Here is a 17,599-nt window from a genome sequence, read left to right as displayed (position 1 = left end):
GGTTTTTTTGCAAGGGGATACTCTTTTTATTTAATTGTGGTTAAATAAACGTAACATAAAATTTACCACTTTAATCATTTTAAGTGTGTAGTTCAGTGTCATTAAGTACGGTCACATGGTGCAACCAGCACTACCGTCCATCTCCAGAACTTTTTCATCTTCCCAAGGTGAAACTCTGTCCCCATTAAGCAACAGCTCCCATTCCCCTCCCCCAGCCCCTGCGAACCACCATTCTACTTCCTGTCTCTATGAATTTGACTTCTCCAGGCATCTCATGTAAGTGGAATCCTACAGTATCTGTCCTTTTGTGACTGGCCTGTTTCACCCCTTTGTTTTATGCCTTTTTACTGCCTGGAACTTTTGTTTTCTGTGTTCTGCAGCCATGGGTGGTAAGGTGGATAGATGTCCTGCTCTTATCAAGTCTCAGTTTTCAAAAACACACTTTAAGTCTCCGGTTCTCCAAATATCAAGCATTTGTGATGAAACGATACTTGCCACTTCCTTCCATACAAACCCTAGAAGAGACATCTCAGTCGACATTGAGGTTAAGCTGGAGTCCCCGGGATCTGCACTCCTTCGCCCTGTCCCCTGAGCTATTAGACCATCAACGTTGACGCCATGGCCATGCGCTGTCATGGGCCTGAGAGCACCCAGGCTCTGATGTGACCCCCCCCCCAAGGGGTCAGGAAAGTGTTTCAGGACAGTGTAGGTGGAGACTTCCTGGGCTCTGAGGGTGGCCTTGGGACCACAGGGACTAGTTGGTCCTGGGACATTGGTCTCTTTCCAGCTCTGTTGTCACTTCCTTCCATGGTCAGCCATAGCTCGTCTTCATGCTGGACCTGTGGCCCCAGCAGTGCCAGGTTTGTACTTCTAGACTTTCTTTCAGGGAGAAAGGAGCTCGATCTCTTGCTTCAGTTTGAAAAATTCCAGGAAAGTGTCTTGACTGACCTGGCTTGGGTCACATGATTCTCCCTCTACCCAATCACCGTGATGTGGTCAGGAGGAGGAGGTACTGTGATTGGCCCAGCCTGGGCTATGAGCCCACCCCTGATGCCTGAGGCATCAGTGATCCCAACAGCATTATCTCCTGCAGAGGCATCAGCTCCACTTTGCAGAAGAGTTGGGCCCTGAAATGAGAGTGGCCAGCCTGGCTGCGTGACCTCATAGGGACGGGAACCCAGGCTCTGTGATTCCAGGTAGAAAAACTGAGGTCCAGAGCAGAGGCAGACTTGCTGGGGTCTGCCTCAGTGAGCTAGTGGCACAACTGGATGCTCCAGCCCACACTGCACCTCCTCCTCCATGAAGCCTTCCAGCCTTGGCCGAGCTGAGCCAGGGATGGTCAAAACCAGATGTCATGCTCTGATGGGGAGGCAGGGCTCCCCTTATGCACCTGTCCCCAGTGTCCAGTATAGGACAGGTGCTTGGTTGGCTTCCCTGGGTGAGTTGGGTGACCTGTACCCAGGAGATTTGTGGAGTTAATGGTTGTGGGTGCTGGTCCCACTTTCTCCCCTGTCTGTCATCCACTCCTTGGCCCTCACTGCCAACTTTCCTAGTACTTGCTGATCTCTCGGCACAGATACCCCTCTGCCTTCTTCCCCAGTTTCTAAGCCACCAAGCGGTCTTGGATATGCTTCCTCAGCTGAGAACTGCTTATGTGTGGGATGTACCTGGCCTCGCCTTTGCCCCTCAGTGACCAGGCCACGTACCCTGAACCACTGAGCCTGAGGGAAGTCAGCAGGACAGGGCCAGGCACTGTGCCTCCTGCCGCCATGGATCTTATACCACCTCGTTACAGGCAATGCAGCATCTATTTTGTAAATGATGAACATTTGTAAGTGTTTATGGAGCTCTGGCGTGATTTCGGCATGTACAGCGATGATTCAGGGGGGACATGTGGAAATGACAAGCCTTATAAATGAGAACCTGCTGGATGAAACTCCCCATTACTGAGATTTACATCTATCCTTAAATATTGGAGATTAATTTTTTGAAAACATCTATAAAATAAGAGATTTATGCCTAAAACAATATCGTACACCATGACAAGAAGGGATTAAAGTCAATTTATTCGTGTATTAGTCAAAAACTCAATTTCATATATTGTGCAGAAAAATTAAAACCCTTTCTGCATCTTATTACAAATTATGCATTCTCCATATATGGAGATAAATAATTGATAGTGTTACAAATACTTAATCTGGAAAATATTTGTTGGGAACAGACAATTCATTTTTCACATGTTTCGTTGAAGAGAATATTGCACACTTTAAAAAATTAATGATGAGTCTTCGCAAGAAGAAATGTTTTCCTCCTAATTCTTTTGTTTAACATCACAATCTAGCCAAGGAAATGCAGCTGGGAAGCAGGACTCTGTGTGGGGCCAGGATGTCACATCCTGGACACTAGTCGTGGACGAGCCAAGGGTCTTAGGCATCCTGGCATTTGGCCAACCCTGTGCCTCTAGTCTGGAAAGGTGCATTTGGAGAGTCAACATGTTGTTTTTCTTCTGCTGTCCGCACTCTCCTTGGCTTGTAATTTAAAAATAAGTGCTTGACTTAATCTCTGAGAAAGCACCAAATAATGGGATTTGAGAATGGACTCAGAGCCAGGAAATCAAGGCTCCCCAGCTCTCGGCCCAGAAAAATCACAGAGCTGAATAATCCAGGCCTCTAGCTCGGGTCCCAGATCAGTGCATGAAGGAAGGTGGGTCTCATGGATGGTGTCAAGCGGGGAGAGGCCTCACACTCCATGGCCGGCTCAGCCTGCCTTTCTAGGACAGGTGACCCCCAGGCCTACCCACCAGGTGCTATCCCTGTGAGGGGGACTCCTAGCCTTTGCCTGGGGCCCACCTAACCCTGGGCTCCTCCCCACCCTAACTCAGAGCTGGCACCACCCACCCATCACCCATCCCAGGCCTGCAGCAGGAGAGGGGAAGAGATGAGATGAACCAGACAGGGTGCTTAGGAACGGTGCATCAGTGCTACAGCCTGGACCACTGACCAGGCCTTGCCCGCAACCTCTTCCCTCTGCCCTCTGCCCCTGCCGTGTGCTCCAGAGGCTGATGGCGTGTGTTTTGGGGCTGATGGTGGTGCCCTAGCAAGTCTTCGAACAAGTCTCCTGTGCTAGTCCACCCTAGGGAGCATTAGAGATTGAATAAATAACTGCTGTGTTTATTAAAAAATATATTTGGCGCCTAACAAAAATGCTGTTTCTATATACAGAAAAAAGGTTTAAAATAAAAACCAAAACAGTTTTAACAGCTCCATGACATTAATTATTCATCTCTTGCTAATGAAAACATGCCTTAGCAGGCTTCACGGCTTCCCCCTTCCCCAGGGGCTCCTAGATAAGTCTGGCCCAAGGGCAGGAGCCTGGGTGGCTGGGGCAAAGGGCCTCTGTGTGGTAGACCCTGAGGGGTCAGGGCAGGTGGCCCTGAGCCTCAGTGTCCCCTCGTGTAAAATAGGGGTAATCATGGTATTCCCTAAGAGCTGTTTAGTGAGCATCTATTATGTGCTGGACACAGGCTGCTTTAAGACTCAGGACCCAAAGGAGGATGGAGGAGACAGCCCGGCCTGGAGGAATGAACAGTGAGTGGGTCCACAGTCAGGCCCGGGGAGCAGATGTCTGACCCAGGGGAGGGAGGAGGGGGAAGAAAGCAGGCAGGGTTGGCTGGCTGGCAGAACCCCCTTCTGGAGGAGGGAAACAGGACGAAAGCTGGGAGCTTGTTCCTGATGAGATGATTTAGTCCAAGGGACAGCTGAGTGGTCATGCCAGAGAGTCTGTCCCAGTGGGCCAAGAGGCTTCAGCTCCTGACAGAGGGAGCAATCATCCTGTGGTCTGCAGCCCAAGGCTCTTCCCTGTCCTGCTGAGCTGCTTGCCTTCTACCCCGGCAAGGCCCAGGGGACAGTGGCTGCATGCCTGTCCTGTTGGCCTGCCCCAATCGAGTCCCCTCTCTTGGGCTCACTTTCATGGGGTTCAAGTCTTCAGATTGGCTGGCCCACCAGCTTAGACATCTGGCCAAGAGGGGCTTTCCACATTCAACTACCCAGGCTGACAGGCAGCCACCATCTGGGTCCTCGCTGGATCCTACAGGCCTTCCACCAAGCCCAGATGTGTCCCGCCCCACTCCTGCCCACAGCCCATTGGCCAGAACTGGCCACGTGGCCACCACACGAGAAGTGCTAGCCTTCTGGGTCTGATAAGGCCAATAGGAAACACTTGGGGAGTAAAGACAGGAACCTCCCCCTCCAGCCTCTACCTCCCCACCTTGTATGGCAGGGGAGTGGTGCCAGGAGGCTAGGTTGTTCTGCAATGGCCCAAGGACACTGACAGGAACCTCTATCAAAGATGGGTCCAGGGCCCCAAGCTCTGTCTGTCTTCTTGGAGCATCAGACCTCCACATAAATCTTTAGTGCGGGATCCAAGGACCGAGCTCCTGACTCCCACAGTGCAGATACCTGATTGCCAATAATAGAACTCTTGGCTCCTGCCGTCACCGGGGGCAACTCCAGCTCTGTGGGGACACTGGGGCATTTATTCTTTTGTTCATTCATTCATTCACTCATTTATTTATTCATTCATTCACAAAGACCTCCGAGTACCCCCAGGGCCAGGCAACTGGGCTCATATTTGGTGTGTGGGTCTCTTGGGGGAAAGAGGACACTGATCCCATCAGTCACCTCCTAAGGTGTCTGGAGGGCCCAGAGAAGCCTCTCCAAGCTGCATCGACAGCCCTGGGTGGGGCCAGGCTGTTAGAGATGAGCTATGCCCTTGAGCAACAGTGGAGGTAGACTCAACAGGGCCTGTGAAGCTTTCTAGCCAGGGAGGGATAAAGGTCTGTAAGAGGGGGCCGCGTGGGTTCTGTCCTGATCAGCAAGCTATTCTTGCCCTGGCTGCCTCCTGTGCTGGGGCAGACAGTGACATGGTCCCTGCATCCCAGCTGCTATGTGTAAACATCTGGCCTGAGGGTTCCTGTGTTAGGTGCTCCCAAGGGCGGACAGGGCTGGGTGGGGCCAGGGCCTGGGATGGCCCAGCTCCTCTTACAGAAGGCACGTGGAGAGTTAGCCCAAACACCTTGGCCTGCTTTCAGCCAGTGAGTGGGTGAGGGGAGGCGGGCTGGCCCAATTCCCCTACTTGCCTTCCAATCCCCCGCCCCACAACTTGTCTGACCTTGATGGAAGCATTACTTGGCCCAGTATGGATTTTCTGTCTTAGTGGAGGCCACTGGGCGGCCAGAGCAGGAGCTGAGCTGATGGCGGGCCAGAGGACGTTTTTCTGTTGTGGAGGGGGTAGTGCCGAGTGAGTCCGAGCTGCCCAGAACCAAGGCTCCCTTCCCGCCCGTGGTTCGGGGGCTCCTCACCTTGCCCTGTGATGCGGGAAGCTCTCCAGCCCAGACCCCTCCCCAGGACTAGGACCCTCTGCCCATCTCCCAGGGCCACACCCCAAAGCCTTTTCCAGAGCTGTAATGACAGGGAGAGATTGCTGAGCTTGGTTCACATGTGATCTCATGTGAGAGACAGCATGGCAGCAGAGAGCTAAGACTGGGGTCATTGGCCACCTGAACTCACACAGCCAGGCCCCTGGGAGAAGCGCACACTCTGGTCCTTGATCCCCCACTACACTGAGTGGGGACCCTAGGGCCAGGGTGCCAACATAGGGATCCCCAGGTGAGGAAGGGGAAGGCGCTGGATGGAAACAGGCAGGGTGAGAGCGAGCCCAGGAGGGCAGATGCTGTGACCTAACAGGAACACATGCATGCCCACTCACATAGCATGTTCGCAGACATGGGTCCGCATACACACATGTGCCCCCCACACCAGCGTGCTCACAGACACACAGAACTTGCTGTGGGGCCTGCGGCAAAGATAGCAGGGGCCCCAGGCAGGCAAGGCCGACTGTGGCAGTGATAATTGGTCCCTGGTAGCCAGGCCTGGCTCGCTCTCTCCAATGTCAAAGAACTGCCACAATCCCAGCTCTGGGAGGGGGCTCTGAGGCTCCACCTCCACCCGAAATGCTCCTGGGAGCTGCCCAGAGCTCCTCCCTCCAGGAGCCTTGTGAAGTGTGGTCCCCTGAGGCTGGGCATGCCCAGGCCCCTGCAAGCCTACCACGTCCCCAGATCCTCTAGCACAGCATTGGTGGGTGGTGTGAAGATGGAGAAGGCAGGAGTGGGAGATGTGGCCAGGAGCCCCATTTTTGGTGGAAGACAGGAATAAGACGCAAGGCCTAGTTTGGGGCCCAGGTCTGGGCAGGATCCATCACTCACTGGACAGACCGACCCAACATCCCAAGGGCAACTGGGCCTCTACACTGTTCGGTGCGGGTCCAGATGAGGGCCAACTACGGAGGTGTGGACTCCTGGGTGCTCAGCCCCAGCAGCATAGAGAATAATTGTTCTGCTGCTAAAACAATTTATTTTGCGCTCCAAGATACTAACAGCTGTTTACAGTCAGCACATCTGAGCCACTCCCTGGGGTGGCAATTCTGCTGGATCCAGCCTTCTCTCAGCTTCTTGCATGAAAAAGGACGCTGCCAGGACTAGGGTCAGGATGGGCAGAGGTCGCCATCGAGGGCAGGGCCTGTCCTTCTGGCTACTTCCATGACTCTGAGGTGTCTCTGACCCTCCAGATCACGTTCTCCTCTTGTCTGCTGTCATGGGTGGTCACCAAGGCTTCTGGGCACCATCCTGGGAGAGTGCAGCCTTAATGGAGACAGGGCAGCACTCTGTAGGGCCTATGTGGGGCACACATGGTAAACATGATGGGGAGACTGCTGGAGGGAGGGTATGGGGGTCAGGAAATCGAGGAGGCTCTGCTAAGGTGTGTTGTGAGCACAGGCTGAGTGGATGGAGTGTGCCTGGAGAGAATGCACAGAGAGTGGCGGGACCAGCAAGCAGAAAGGCCTGGCGTGCGTCTGCAGACCTGTGCCCTGAGAGGCACACGAGCCTTAGAGCACGACTGCCTCACGAGGGTCTGAAAGGAGCAGACCCTCTGTGACTATCTCTGCCCAGCACCTGGGGGACATTCCCAGTGACTACAATTGGGCCTTTGACTCCCTGGCTGGACAGCTCCCGGGACCCAGGCAGGTGCTGCAGTCCCACGATACCTTAGCAAGGCTGGTTCAGGCACTTGACTGGTCTCTGGTCCTTTCTTCACCTTGCTGTGGGGCCACCTGCCCGCTATGCTCACCTTTGGGCTGTCAGGAGACTTCAGGCTAGAACTCGGCCAGGTGTGGACTCTTGTAGCTGGGTCCCTTCCCCAGTCCAGGCCAACCCCTCCTGCCATGTCCTATGGCTCACAGAAGTGACTGGCCTTTGGGGCCAGAATTTGCTGGAGTTTCAGCAGCACTTCTAATTTTAATGTCAAGTGAACTGTGAATAACATGCCACGTAGCAAGGAAAAGTGTGTGAGAATCTAGAGTGGGGATGGGGCTTCAGGGCCTTGCTCCTGGAGCCTTCTTGAAACAGAACTCTTCAGGGCAGCAATGCCAAGGAGGCGGTGGTGCTGTAGATCCCATCGGAGGCTGAGGGCTGCCTTCTTGGATCAGTCCAGATTGGGACTGAGGTGGGGCCCTCAGACCCACCTCTGTGCTCCAGCACTGAATGCCAGCGAGTGCCTGAAAGTGACGGCACACCAGGTATGGCCACGAGTGGTGTTTCTCAAGGCTGGCTGCTCAGAAGAAGTCCATTCTTGGGCAGCTTGGTGGCCATGGCAGGAGCCCAAGTCCCATGGGGTCCCTCCATGCATCTCTGCTGGCTGTGGCTGTGGTCTGCATGGTGACAGGAAGAAGCCTTATGGAAAGGGACACAGGCTGTGGGCAGGCAGCCACAGACACACGAACCCCAGAAGAGAACGAATCTGCCAAAATCCTAGCCCCGAGAGCTGACAGGTTGGGTGACGTGCACTGTGCACACGCGTGCATGCATGAGAGTCTGTGTGCGCATGACGTATGCGCACATGCAGTTGGCTCCCGCCGGTGTAGCCCACGTTACAGATTTTTTGGCTAGTGTGCACAGTTGGGCTGAGGAGGGCAGCTCGGGACCTTGTCACGATTCCCTGCAGACATTGCGATGAGTCTCACCATTACCCCACTTGACAGAAGAAGAAACTGACCCCCAGGTAAGGTGACCCCCCAGGTCCCCCATCAGCAGGAGGCCAGCCTGACAGCCCTGTTCAATCTTGTTGGCCCTCTATGCTCCCTCTGGAGCCTTTGTCTGTAGTTTCTGTGGTTACAAAATCATGATGTTAATTCTTGGCTGTTTTTGTTTAAGTCTCTCCTTTTGAGAGCAGCATTTTGGGCTCTACGTCCCAAATGTGCCCAATCATAGGAGTCAGCCAGGGAGATAGTTCAGCCCCAGAGCCCCCAGACTCACAGAACCACTCTCTAGCGAGGGGCCTGGTCCCGCATTTTTAACAAGAACCAGGGGATTCCGTGGTCATGCTGGTCAGATAAAGGTGATTTGTGGAGGGAGAAGTGCTCTAGAGTCTTATGCAGGCTCCACCCCAGCTCTCGCAGAGGTGGCAGTTGATCCTGGGTCCCTTCATGTCCTGTCGCCCAGGCTGGGTCCCCCACCCGATGTTAATGGTACACTTGGCTTGGCCCAGTGCTGATCTGTCCTGAATCTCGTAGAAGTATGTGGGCCTGGACCAAGCCCTGACCTGAGCAGGAGAAGTCTAGGCAGCCTTGGTGGCCCCAGGCTGTCCCCACCACACCTAGGAGCTGCCTCCCTTCCTGCTTCTGCTGTGTGGCTCCCAGGAGCCTGGAGCTATTTTGGCTGCAGTGGCCTCTCCTTTCTGCCAGGCTTCAGTGAGCAAAGATTGTGCCGACGTTGACAGAAATGGCAGGAGGCCTGTGTGGCACTTTGTCAGGGAGAAGGCCCAATTAGGAGGAAAAGTATGAAGGTGGGGCAGGCCAGGTAGAGTGCAGGGGAGCCCTCAGGCCCAGCCCACCCCCTTGGCCACATGTAGCCTTGGGCCATTAGCACCAGCAGGTGAACCGTACCTCGGTGCTGTGACAACGCTAGGCGCTGAAGAGGGAGACTTTCTCCCTAGATGCCACTTGGTGTCTAGCCCGCCAGACTTCTGAGCCTGTGATTCTGGTTGCAGTCTGGGTGCAGAACTTAGGTGCACAGACACCAGCCAGGTGCAGAGGAGTGGGGCACAGTGCCCTTAGGCAGGACACAGGAGCATAAGGACCTGCTGTGGGTAACTGGGGCTAGGAGTTGGAGACCCCTGCTACTTACTCAGCCAGGCTAGCTGTTCTCTGGAAAATTGCCTCATGGGCACAAATCTCTCTCAGGTGCTTCATGCCTCCTTGTTTTGTTCCCTCCTACTCTGGTTCAGCTTCTCTTCCAGATGATGCCAGCACACAACCAGCACGCAGCCAGCATGCAGCCAACACACCAGCCAGTTTCAGCAACACAGCTGTAATTGGGGAATTTCCTGGCTAAATGAACAGCTGGCCACAGAGTCTAGCCTGGGTTATGCCCGCACCCGTGTCTTAGGGTACCCTCCCTGGTGCCAAGGGCAGACACACAGCTCAACAGCTCAGTGGGGTCCCTGGCCAGCCCCTCCCCACTCTCTCCATCTCCCTAATACAGGCCCAGGCCCCCTCTCCCAGCACAGATCTCATATGGAAAGAGTCCACCAAGGATTACCTCATAGCCTGTGGACTCCCAAAGTGCCGAGGCCTGCCTCACTCTTCGGAGGGCCCAGGGAGGGGTCCTTACCCCTGACCTCAGCCACGTGGCCGTGCCCTATCTCATGGAGACACCCCACCCCCAATATAGCACCTTTCCCCACTGTCATCCTCAGGCCACTGCATTCATGTGCCCAGCTCAGCCCCTGCTGAGGGTGCTCAGCTCCTTGTCCCCTGCCTGGCTCACTCTGTCAGCCCCCAAGTTCTGATGGGGGACCCAGGAGGAGGGGGAATGAGCTGCTGTTATCAGGACTGTGGACTGCGCATTCTTGAAACCACAGCAGAGGCGGTCCCAGTTGGGGTAGGAGGGGTATGTGAGGCCCCCAGAGCCATGATCCTATGTGGGAAGGGCCAGGCAAGCTCCCTCCCCACAGCCACCTCCCCACAAGGGCTCAGGGAAGGGTGAGGGGTGCCACATGCCATAGGCTGGGTCTCCCCACCCTGGCCCCAACTTAAGGTTCTGGAACTGGCAGTTGGGGGGCATCATCTCCCCATTCGAGCTTCCTACCTGTTCACAGCACTCTATCCTTTGGCCCTGAGTGGGGGCAGGGGCCAGCACGACAGGCCCAGGGTCCCCTGAGCCCCCTATTCCATGCTAGACCTGGGTGAAGTCCATTGGTGTCCTCCTTGCCCCAATGCCTGGATTTCAGGTCCCCACCTCCCACCCCCATATGAGTATGTCCTCTTACTAACACTGCTTCGCACTGACTTTGTAAGTCAGAGCCTGCACCACTGAGCATCTGCTTGATGTGTAGCCAGCTGACCTGGAGGCCAGCTGGGAGCAAGGGAGGCTCTGGGTCTTATGGCAGTGGCCACCCAGCAAGAGGACCTGGGTACTCCAGAGGCAGGTGGGGCCGACCCTACAGCCTTGTCTTTCCACAAGCATCTATTCAGTCCCCTCTTCACCCTAAGCTTTGTCCTGGTCTGGCCCAGCACCCCTCACTGGGTTCTCCTGGAAGAACTCTCCCACACCTGCACAGGCAGCAGGTAAGGTCAACAGGTGAGCCCATGCATACCAACGTCAGATTCCCACCCTGCCCCAACCTCCCACCAAGGCTTCCCAAGCTGAGGATAAGTCACTAGTCTCTTGTGCTCCTGCCTCAGGGCCCGCACAGGCTGTTTCTTCTGCCAGGACAGCCTTCCTGATACCTGCTCAGCCAGGTGGAGTGAAGAAGGGTGAGTCTTCCTTCCACAGGGCCCTCAGGGACTGAGCAGCTGTTACATACACAGCGGGAGAGCTGCCACAGGCTGGCTTTCCATGGGCTGAGCATATGTTTAGCCTCCCTGGGGCCGGGAGCCCCTCTTTCAGAGGGTCTATTGCTCCTTGGCTTCCCCCAGCTTTCGGCAGTGTTTCGGTGAAATATGAGGGCCTACTCCACCCTTTCCAGCTTTTCCCTCTCTGCAAGTCCCAGTCCCCTCAGGTGATGGTAAGGTCCAGCTCCCAGGGATTGTAGGAGACAGACCCACCCTGACTAAGGCACAACAAGAGTATGGCAGATGGCCCTGTTTCAGTCACCAGGAGAAGGCACAGGCTCAGGGCTGGCAGAAGCCAAGGGTTCCCCTTCAATTGTGCCATCTGTCTTGGATGTTGGCTCTGGCTTGGGCTGATCCTGTGGACCCAGAACAGTGGACCCTTTTCTAGGTGTCACGGTCATTCCCACATTCCCTTCTCCGGACCAAGGAAGCATTTCCAAGAGCAGCCAGCACATGCCTGTCACAGGCTGGAGACAGAGTCACCCTGGGACACATTTAAAGGGGTTGAGGGCTCTGCCAGCAGGGCAGGAGGAACTCTGGGTGAGGGCTAAGACCCCGGGGCTGAGCGGGTGTAGTTAGGGCCGGCTTCCAGGAGGTGGTAGCCCCAGAGCCAGGTCTTAGAGCATCTGTAGGACTCATCACAGTGGAGGTGCTGGGTGCCAGACACTTTTCTGCCTGAATACCCACAACGGCTGGAAAGGACACAGAGACTCCTCCAAGAGGATGCTGTGGGGATGGCGATTGCCAAGAGCCCCCTCATTTCACTGCACAGCAGCTCTCACCCCAGTGCATGTCTCTTTTTTCTGGAGTGCAGTGCTGGGTGCTTCCGTTTCATTTTGTTAATTGGAGTTGGTTTTTATAGCCTAATTGAGTGAGAAAATTGCAAGTCTTTGTGCTCCAGTTAACCTGAATATGGGGAGTAGGCTTTGGGGATAGTCTGGCCTCTTGGGCATTTCTGTCCCTCACAGACCAGGGTCTACACAGGCAGGGCAGGACTGAAGCTGTCCACATTCCTGGCCTTGGCCCCTGAACAGACCAGACCCAGCAGTTGGGTGGGAGCCACAGGCTTCCCTGGACATGATAGAAATGGGGACGACGGCGTCATTGCCCTGGCCTGGCTTGCCACACCAAATCAGGCTTGGCCCAGGATGTGGCCTTGTGGCCAGTTTGTCCCTCTGCAGGCCTGGAGGGGGTCTGTGGCTGGAGAGGGGGATGTGTCTTATATGATATTGACTTGGGACAGGAAAGCCATGGCTCCTCCTCCCCCAGGATCTGATGGAGAGAGTGGGGCCCGTTGAGGCGAAGAACAGGGGAAGCGCCATTGAATGGACTGAGCGGTGGGGAAATGGATGAACAAGCAGACGAACGCGTGGACTGGATGCAGATTCCGACTGTGGCCTGGGTGGCAGAAGGGAGATGGGAGAGGAATCCAGGGGTGGAGGGGGAGGGCTGGAGGGTGAGAACCTCGAGGTGGGCCGATGTGGCTGCTGCTGCTCCTGGTTGGCAAAAGGGCCTCAGGGAGGGTCTGGTTACAAAGCTCCCTGGTGAGGGAGCTTTGGCTCTCAGAAGTCCAGTGTCCCTCTGCTGAGCACCTGAGCTCTGGAGGCCCTGAGACCCTCATCCGCCATCTGATTCAGTGATGGCCCCCAAGAAGTGCCCCCACCTCCTGCTCCGGAGGGCACTCGTCGTCCCTGCTTTTGCTCCCTCTTTGGTCCATCATTTTTCAAAATTAACTGTGTGGCATCAGGCCGTCTCCATGCCACATCCCTGGCACCCTGGCTGGCCTTGCTGCCCTGTGTGCGTCAAGGTGTTTTCTCCTGCAAAGTTGTCATCATTCTTTAATTGTTCACATTAATTTTTCTCCCTCCCTGGTGAGTGTTCCCTGAAACCTCGTCCATGCCTCCCGCTAGCTGCTTCAGAATTCTGCGGCTGTGCTCCTTGGCTGGGGGCTGCCTCCCACCCCAGCCCACCCCCAGTCCCCCTACTCCTCTGCCTGCTCCAAGATGGATGTTTCTTTATTGCCCATAAATCTCCGCATAGCCTTTGTGGAGACAGATCAGAAGCTTCCTGCTCCCCGGTGTTTGTTGGTAGTAGGTTTAATTAGCTCTCTCCACAGAGGAGTGGGGTGGGGAAGGGGCCCTTCTCTGCCCACCTGCTTTGTCTAGGGGGGACAGTGGCTGGAGTGCCCAAAGACAATGAACCCCTCCCCCCTCATGCATCCATATGTATGGATTCAACACGCCAGATCACCTAACTGGCCTTCCCATGCCCAGTCCCAGGCAGGCCCCTTTCTTGCCCAGGTGGCCCAGGGGGTGATACCTAAAGCACTGCCACTGGATCCTAAGAAGGAGGCCCATTAGTTCTACCCAGTTTACAGTAGGTCGGTGTTTAAAAAGTTCATGGTGAACTGGTAGATGCCAGCATGAGTGGGACCTGACCCTTCCCCACCTGGGCGAGAGTGTGAAGACCCCTCCATGCAGCCCAGCCATGCAGCTCGAGAACGCTCCTTAGCAAAGAGGGCAGGACATCCCGGAGCTGGATGTCCCTGCCAATCGCCATGGTGGCTGGCTGTGAGCCCCATCCTCCCGGTGGTCAGCAGGCCCTTGACAGGGCCTGTGTAGCTGGCTGCAAGAATGAAGGAAATGCTATGGGTGGAATGCTCAGCACAGTGGATGGTAGGGTGAGCGGTCCCTTAGGCCAACTCCAGTGGCCCCAGGGTAAGGTGGCCCAGCCTGGCCCCACTTCTTGCTGCATAGCCTTGGAGACTCCCTTTACCTGCTGGGACTGGGAATCCAAGTGTGTGCTCAGCGAGGAGGTCTGAGGTCCCGGAGCCAAGAACACAAGCCTGCTGGACGTGGGTCAAATGGAGGGAGGGATGGCCTTGGGATGGTGTAACAGGAAGCCCCGTCCGGCCTCTCTCCTGGGGGCTTGACTGTCTCAGCAGTCTGCAAGCCCCTTCAGCACTGGTCCCAAGCCGGGCCCCTCTCACAGTGGCTTTGTGAGCTGTAGGAACCCCTTCCATGAGAGTTCACCATGAGAGTTCTCTCATTCTTCCTGACAGGCAGGAAAGCCTGCCCTGGCCACGACCTGACTCCAGACTTTCCCGAGCCCTGGCCATCCCACGTATGGTGCTTCAGATCCATTCCATCATTGCCTGGCTAGGTGGGGATAAGTCTGGGGGGATCAGGGAGGGTTTCCCGCAGGAGGGGGCCAGGTTAGAGTTGAATATTGAAGTGGAGAGTCCCGAGAAGAAGATCCTGAGGTGTTATTTGGCTGGGAGCTCAGGCAGGCAGTACTGGGAGTAATGGAGTAGGATCCCCGAATCCCCCCAGGATTCCAGCCTGGCCACATGGGGAAGGCCACGTCCAGAATGTTGGTGGCTAGTGGCCTGGCCTCTATATTCCCCCCCTGGGGCTGCCCAGGCTTCAGGTGGGGACCCCGCCAAGCTTATGGGCTGTGATGTGCATGGAGCCTGTCATCCAGGGCTCCAGGGCAGCCTTGGCCCCATGCAGGGTGGGAAAGGACCAGGGGTGGGCAAGGCAGGACCAAGAGCAAGGCTGCCAGGGGAGCTGGGGCACAGTGAGACAAGTTGTGCCAGTGTGGTCACATGTCTACCACAGCTCGAACGACATCCCTGGGCCGAGGGACACCCTTAGGCTGACTGGCACAAGGGAGAGAAATCAATGCCCAGGATCCTGTGATGTCCTGGAGCTGGCGTGAGGAAGCTGAGGCATGGCTAGGGAGCCATGTGCCAGCCACGGCACTCTGGGTAGAACCATGTTGGTTGCCATACGTCTGAACTAGTGTGGCCTCAGGGGGTCTACTCCTGCCCAGAGACATCACTTCAAGCCTCTGGGCCTGTGTCCTTGTCTGCACACTAGGGACTTCAGCAGCCTCTTCTTGCGAGGGCATGAATGGAATGAGGTGTGTGAGGCACTCACCCTATTCTGGGGTGGCTGAGAGCTGGGGTAGGGCTCAGATGCCCTGGCTATGAGAGTGGCCTCTGCCTGGCTGCCCCGGGCTCCAGCTCATCCAACAAATAAACCCCTATTTCCCTATCAACATGTTTTTGGCGTGTTCTTAGTCTCACTGGACATTATTCTACCATCGGCTGCTGAACATTCCACTGCTTCTATTATTTCAGGACTAATATAAGGACTGAAAAATAATTCTTCCAATTACTGTGCAAAGCCCTGGGCAGCCAGATAAATGGAGCAGGTGCTCCCACAGGAGGACCTGGGACAACCCTGCAGCCTCCAAATGGATGGAAGCTCAGGGTAACCCTGTGAACCCTCATACTTCAGAGGCCTGCTGTTGTGTCCCAGGGTCAGGGCTAAAAGAGAAATGACTCTTGGGAGCAGCCCAGCCCCGATTCCAGCACTGTGAGAAGACCCTTCACTCGCCCCGTTCACCCACTTTGAGCCCCAGCCCCAAGTGTCACCCTCCATTGATTTCAATCAGCAGCCTTAACCTGGCCAGGACCTGGAACACAAGGACAGGCTCATGAGCCGTGAAGGGTTCTGTCCACAGTCTGCCCTGTGGTTGGCCTGGCATCCTCGGATGGGGGTCAGGAGCGTGTACAGTAAACCAGCAGCTGGAGAGGGAGGTCGACATGCTCAACACCACTTCTCCTGGCTTTAGTCAGCTTCCTGCGCAGTCTCAGGGTCTGGGAGACCCAGGCTAGACACAGCTGCTTGCCCACCCATCGGCCTAGGTCCAGAGGGTGTGATGTCAAGGAGTCAACGGGACCAGCGAGGTGTTGGGGTTGGGGTCTCGATCGTAGTTGGGTGGAGGCAGGTAGGAACTAAACCCGCTGCCTGCGCCCAGCGTTCCCACCCCTCCTGCCTGGCCTCTCGCTAGCGCTGGCTGGTGATCTCATCTCTTCCTGGGCTGTAAATATCACCCAAACGCTTCAGGCTCCAGAATCCCAAATTGTCCTCCAGCCCAGGCCCCTCTCCTGAGCTCAGCCTGCACAGCCCACACAACACCCCCACCCAGATGTCTCCTGGGCCTTGACAACAATGGCAGCTGCTCCTCCCGGCGCCCCCACCTCAGGGACAGGGCACCCCATGTTGGCTGCTCAGGGCAGACACCAGGAGGCCTGCCCACTGCCTCTGCCTTCTGCTGGGTCTAACTCAAACCTGGCCACATCCTTCCTGATCCCCACACCACCCTCCTCCAGCCTGGCCAGACCGTGTACCTCCCTTGCCCCCACTGCATAAGCCCTCACTGTGCACAAAGCAGCCCTAGGGAATGCCTCAGGAAATAAGACCCCACCCTGGCCCTGTCAGACAGAGTCCCCAAAGCCTGTAGGACCCCAAGCACATGCCCCAGGTCTACCTGGGCTCACCCACCCCCCTGCTTTACCCTCAGCAAAACTGGTCAGCCCCCTGTCCTCACTCCCCACCATGCCCTCAGTTTCTCCCTCCTGGGGGAAGGGAGGGTACATCCCAAGGGAAGAGCTGGGGAGGACATGTGGCTGTGGAGGCAGGGCCTGGGGAGGGCATCTGGAGAAGTCAGCCAGTCACCGCTCAGTGTGGGCCCTGCAGACTCCTGAGGTTCCAGCTGGCAGTGACAGGTACAGTCAGCCTGAAAGTGTCCCGAGGGCAGACAGGTGCTTTTTAGCGAGGATCAGGCTAAACAGAGGTAGTGAACTCTCCATCCTGGGAGGCATGCAAGCTGAGGAGCTCAGGTGGGCATCAAAGCTTTTTGCAAATAGGTGTCTGTAGTTTCCTGGCTGCCAGTAAGGTAGTGGGAGACCAGGGGCTGCCATGCCATGCAAGAGCCCCACAGCCTCAGCTTGGAGCCCTGCCCCCTCCCCATACCTTGTATTTTGGCTGTGTTTTCTTGGGCATGGCAGGGGCTTCTCAGGAGAAAACTAGATAAAGAAACTCCTGCCCACACTCTCTCTGCCCACCAACGCCCAGGCACAGGCTGGCAGACTCCTGGCTGCGCAGTCACGGGGACGAGGTGCCAGGGAGTGCTGATGGTGGGCCTTCAGGCACAAGCCCGAGACTGCCGACACTTTGACACCAGAGGAGGCTGTCCAGGGAGGCACTGGAGTTTCCTGGGCCCAGAGGAGTTGGGGCAGAAACCTGTGTAAGGCTTGCCTGAGCTGCCCTCTCCAAGCCCAGGGGCAAGGTGGCCCGGTCTTGGAGCTGGAATGTGCTGGTGTCCACCGTGCAGAGGGACAGACTGCCAGGGCCATGCAGAGGCAGGCGCTGCCAGTCACCCAGGCCCAAAGGTCTCCTGGAAGAAGAGTTAGGGCATGTGGGAAGGGGTAAGGGCCAGACAGGGGAGGTCAGGGGTGCCTCCCCGCACAGTGCCCTGGGCAGGGGAGGGAGAGTCTGAGCTCCTCCAGGGCTAGTGGAGCCAGAGACCTGGTTGCTGAGCATGTCCTCCCCTCCCCCTCCTCCCTCAGGTGGGCTCCTGGAGCCCCTGCGGCCCTCAACGGCCATCTGGCTCCACCAGCAATACTCCCGTCACTCCCTCCCCCAATCAATATTTTCCTCCCTCTCCCTGTGCCCTCAGGATGCTCCCCCAGGCCACTGCTCGAGGAGGATGGGGGGAGCCTCAGCCACGTGGCCGCTTTCCCTTTTGTTTCTGAGTCCTCATTGCCTAGGCCTTGAGGAAACGTGCGTGTGCATATTTC

The sequence above is a fragment of the Pteropus medius genome, unplaced genomic scaffold, assembly GCF_902729225.1.
Source record: "Pteropus medius unplaced genomic scaffold, Ma_sr-lr_union100, whole genome shotgun sequence".
In the NCBI taxonomy this organism is placed as follows: domain Eukaryota; kingdom Metazoa; phylum Chordata; class Mammalia; order Chiroptera; family Pteropodidae; genus Pteropus; species Pteropus medius.
This window is presented reverse-complemented; position numbering follows the sequence as displayed.